The following is a 5,499-nucleotide window of genomic DNA, read 5'->3' as shown; positions in this document are numbered from 1 at the left end:
TGGAGTGTGAGGTGTGTGTGGTACAATCTCTGGAAAAGGGACAAGATGGTGTCTGTTCCGCCTGATGGTGCCTGAAGGCCCGTCCACTATGCAGGAACATGGAGCTGAGTGTGACGAAACCACTGTGCCTTGAGACTTTGTATCTGTAATCCACACTGGCTGACCTGGTGTGAGCTGACTTAGATCTCTCACACGGTGCCTTTTGTTGAAATTTGCAGTGTCCTTCACCCTCCTCTCCCTTTCTTTAGCTGCCACAACAGTGCTGTCTGGAAGCTCTGGGGTGAGTAGAGAGGGATGCTGGGGCACTGGAGTGCGCAGTCTCCTGCCCATGAGGAGCTGGGCAGGACTGTAGCCATTAGCAAGTGGTGTAGCTCTATAGGCCAACAGAGCCAGATACGGATCCTTAGCTTTCTTTAGCAACTGTTTCACAGTCGGAACGTGACGTTCCGCCTCCCCGTTACTCTGAGCGAACCTAGGGCTACTAGTGACATGTTTGAACCCGTAGGTTTCTGCAAAGTCCTTGAACTGTTGACTGGAGTACTGGGGGCCATTGTCACTAAAAAAATTCTCTGGGACCCCATGTCTAGAGAATATTGATTTGAGATGCACAATAACATCCTGAGATCGTGTGGGAGTTAGTTTGGCAATCTCTACATACCTAGAATAGTAGTCCACTACTAGTAGGTAGTTATCATGGTTGAGTGTGAATAAATCGGAACCTACTTTTTGCCATGGTCTCTCTGGGAGCTCACTGGACATTAATGGCTCCACAGGATTGCCACGCTCTTTGATGCATGTTTTGCAATTTCTCACCAGCTCGTTTAGTTGGCCGCTCAAGCCAGGCCACCATACCGTCTCTCTGGCCCGCTCTCTGCACCTGGTCATCCCCTGATGTCCCTCGTGTAGTACATCGAGGACAGTGTTGCGCATCGCTGTGGGAATGACAAGTCTGGAGCCCATGAGCAGGAATCTATTGTGTACAGTAAGTACAGCTCTATCAGGCCAGTAAGCTTTATCTGGACCTGTGAGCTGGCCAGGTCAGGCCATCCTCTCTGGCAGTATGACATGACCTCCGAGCAAACACTGTCTACCTGCAGTCGCTCTCTCAGATGTGCCATGTATGTTGAGCTGGCGGGCATGCTATTGATGATTTCATCCACATAGATGTTTGTGTCTTCCATTAAGTCGTTGTCTGTCAGTTTTGAACTTGAGTTTTGACTGACAGGTGAGCGTGAGAGAGTGTCGGCTGTAAACAGGGCTTTGCCAGGTGTGTGTGAGATTGTGTAACTGTACCTCATGAGTCTGAGTCGAAACCGCTGGATCCTGGGAGGAAGCTCAGTTAGTGCCTGGTGACCTAGCAGGCTGACAAGTGGCTTGTGGTCAGTTTCCATGGCAAAATGTCTCCCAATTAGGAAGTCTCTAAAACGCTCGCACCCCCATGTCAATCCTAGCGCCTCCTTCTCCACCTGGACGTACCTCTGTTCTGTCTCTGTCATAGAGCGCGATGCGTACGAGACTGGTTTCCACTGCTCTCCCTCCTTCTGTAGGAGGACCGCACCCAGTCCGTAGGAAGAGGCATCCGCAGACAGTTTCAGCTCTTTGTTGGGGTCGTAAAGTGTCAGCACTGGAGGTGATGTGAGATCATTTTTCAGCTGGTCAAACGCTTTCTGTTGTGCAAAGCCCCAGACCCACTGATACTTCTTTGAGAGAAGGTCTCTCAGCGGCTTGTCCTTTTCGGCTAGACCTGGAATGTATTTTCCCAGCTGGTTTAACATTCCCAGGAAACTGCGAACCTCTCCTGTGTTGGACGGCTCTCTCATGGACATGACAGCCTTTACCTTGTCTGGGTCTGGCTGCACACCGTCAGCTGACAGAATATGACCCAGGAACTTGACTTCACGTTTGCTTAGCTCACACTTCTCCATGTTTAGTGTGACCCCGGCATCTTGGAGCTTGTTGAGGACAGTGTGTAGTCTGATGTTGTGCTGCACAAAGCGCACAAAGGGAGTTATGAACGTTGTGTACAGTGACGACTCAGGGGATAATGGAATCTGCCAAAATCCTCTGTTGGCATCTAACTTGCTGAAGATCTGGGCTCCTGACAGAGATCCTATTGTCTGCTCAACTGAAGGCAATATGTATTTCTCTCTGCAAACTGCTTCGTTGAGGTGGGTGAGGTCGACGCAGATGCGCACTGAGCCAGTCTTTGTAGGCACCGGAACCATGCCCGAACACCAGTCGGTCGGCTCTTCAACTCTGGAGATGACCCCAATGTCCTCCATTTTTTTTAGCTCCTCTTTCACTTTGTCGAGTAGAGGGATGGGGACCCGTCTAGGTGTGGCCAGGGAATAGGGAATAGCGTCTGGCCTGAGTTTAATAGTTTATGGCTGCTGCATCATACATAAACCCTGACACAACTTTGGGTAGGACTCTTCCATCTCTGACTTGTCTATGCTGTCTGCTCTGTAGATTAGTTTAAGCTTTACACTTGATGGTCTGCTTAACAAGGCTACGTTTAAGTCATTGACAACGTAAACATCCTCCTGTATCACCTGCTCTCCTTTGCATAGTGACTCTCTGTATCTGCCTAAAACAGATAGAAGCATGCGACCTGGGCCAAATAGTGGTCTGTCAGGCTCAGCTAACTGTGTGTTGCTCTCAGCAATGGCATAGTAGGTCTGGGCTGGAATAACTGAGACATCAGCTCCTGTGTCTATCTTAAACCTGACCTTATGGTCCCTTATAGTCAAATCAGCATACCATGGGTCTAAACCAGGTCTAAACCTGCATCTACTGAGCCTAGGAACAAGGGAGTGTGATCATCATCATCATAATAGCAACTTTCTGTTTCTACAGCACGTACTGCTTTGGTAGATTTACATACTTTACTGTAATGACCTCTCTTTCCACATGCATGACATGTCACCTCTCTGGCTGGGCACTGTGCATTTGCATGACCAGGGGACTTTCCACATCTGTAGCATGACTAGCGATCAGATGATGGCTGTGGTTTTGTTGATGGGTGCATTGGTTGATGAGGGGACTTTGGGGTGAATGGGTTTTGTCTTCTGCCTTTTGTTACTGCATCAATGTCCATTCTACCCCCTCCTCTGAGGTCCGTTTGCTGCCTTTTAATCACTTCGGACTGTCTGGTCATATTGACTGCTTTTTCAAGTGTCAAATCCTTGTCTAACTGCATCCTCTCAGCTAGACTGGTGTCTCTCAACCCCACTACGAGCCGGTCTCTTATTAACTCGTCGCGGAGTGCTCCGTATTTGCAGTTTTCTGCTAGGGCATACAATGCAGTAATGAAAGTGTCTACAGCCTCGTTTGGTTGCTGCACTCTCTGATTGAATCTTGCCCTCTCATATATCACGTTCTTTCTAGGCACAAAGTACGTTTCAAGTGTGGCTTTTACCGAAGTGTACTGCTGTCTCTGTGCGTTGGATAAATCATGACCCCGTAGGATGTCGTCTGCTTCATCCCCAATGCAGTAGATCAGCGTGTTCACCTGGTTAGCTTCCGTGCTAAGATGGAGGTTGCTGGCCAGTCTGAATCTCTCTAACCTGCGTATCCATCGCTCCCAGTCCTGAGGCTTTGCAAAGTCGAATGCTTCAGGTGGTTGGATGGTGAACGTAGCGCTCGGAGGAGCGTTAGCATTAGCCTGTAGCTGGGGAGGTTGTGGAGGCTGTGCAGCCGGTGCGGCTGCAGCTCCGCCGTCGTCTAACATCTCGCCGCTTGCAGACTTTAACTTTCCACAACTCTCTTTTCAACTTCAACCTAGCTCTTTACCGCTGCCCACGTTCTGACACCATTTCGTGGTAAGCGTAAAGTAATACAGACGGTTTAGAGCATGGTGGTTACTTTATTCAGGCTTTTACTCTCCATGTCATTTGGTAGTAGCATGACCAGTTGTGACCACATCCGGTCTCATACATCCTGTTAGCTCTATCACAATAAAAGCATAACAGCTAACACCACAATGTTTGGCACAAGATGCATTGATGATACTGAGGTGATAGTGACATTTCCAAATGCATCAACAATTTACTGTTATGTAGATTTTGAATATACAAATATTCAGTGAATGGCAGAACATTACACCACGTGAAATAGGATAATTTGTTGGAATGCTAGTTTTTAGACTGCTTTAGTTTAATGCAGGCTATTCTATCAATAAATGCATGTCCTTGCCTCATATAAAAAGAGTCCAAATATATAGAAACCAGGTTAAAACCATATTTTATTTATTGTGTCGTAGATTAAATGTTCCTGATTTAAATTGGATAATAAGGAATTTGAATAATCTAAAAATGGCAGTTAGTGTGTTGTTGTGATACTTTTTATAGTGCGTCTTCTTAAAGTAGGGCTTATTACCTTTAAAAAAACACAGATGTTTCTAGGAGACAGCATGCTTAATACTCATGTGGTCCCTACAAATTAACTTCCAAGTCTGAAAGGAAGCTCATGTATCACTTTTCTGTTTTTGCCTAATTCAATTTGTGCTTTAGTAATGTAGAAAACAAGGATTCTAGTCATAATTCATACACATGTGGTGATGTCATTGTTTCTGGTGTTGAGTAACTTCTTTCATTTTTTGAGATTGTGCAGTTGTTGAATATATGTACTTGTCTGGATGTTATTTTGTAAAGTGTGTACTGCAACAGGCTCAGTAGAGTTTCATCAGTGTTTCCCTCTATTGCCGTGCCACAGGCCTACAGTAACCAAGTCCCTGGTTAAAGATGGCTGTGTTAGAGCGAGCTTGCTAAAAAGTCTGACTGTAGGCATTCTCACTTTGCATTTCATTTACTTGAGAAACTGGGTCAGTGGTAGCACATTAAAGCTAGAGTTGTCTTCCTGGCGTTGTCTCACTAAGGAACAGAGAAGGAAAGAAGAAGGTTGTTTTTTAGAAATTCAAGGCCAACAATTTCCTTTCCATAGCATAGTGAAAAGGTATAGAATATCCTTCTTCCTGTATACAGTAAGATATAGGACAGTGGCTAGGTCTACAAGCTACAAATGTTCAAATCAATGATGTGGTAAAATGAATTTCATTTCTCAATGAAGTCAGTTTTGTATAACCAATAAGCTGAGGATTATTCGAAGCCTATTTTATTAGGCTGTTGAAGTAGCAAAGGATGAAGAGGCTTTATCCGTGCATTCTGAATATAGAGACCCCAGCTGTAGTGAATAATTGCCAAAAAATAATTTAGGGATTTCATTATTTAACTGAAATTATGAATGCAAATAGTGCATAAGAGGGCAATGGACATTTCCCCAATCAGATAAGAGCAAAGTAGAATTATGGGTCTTAACCTCACATGAAAAAGACGCACCACCTAGAGATGGGGGACCTCTTCTCATTCTGCAGTTTGCTGTGTCAGCAGTTTAGACCAGCAGCACAATTGAAAGGCTTTGGAAGGACCCAGTCAAGCATCACACTGCTGTGCTGACAGAGGGGAAAAGATATAACGCTAACAGATAAAGTCTTCATAGGAA

The sequence above is a fragment of the Notothenia rossii genome (genome assembly GCF_949606895.1).
Source record: "Notothenia rossii genome assembly, chromosome: 7".
Lineage (NCBI taxonomy): Eukaryota > Metazoa > Chordata > Actinopteri > Perciformes > Nototheniidae > Notothenia > Notothenia rossii.
The sequence above is the reverse complement of the archived record's forward strand: the minus strand, read 5'-3'. Positions refer to the sequence as shown.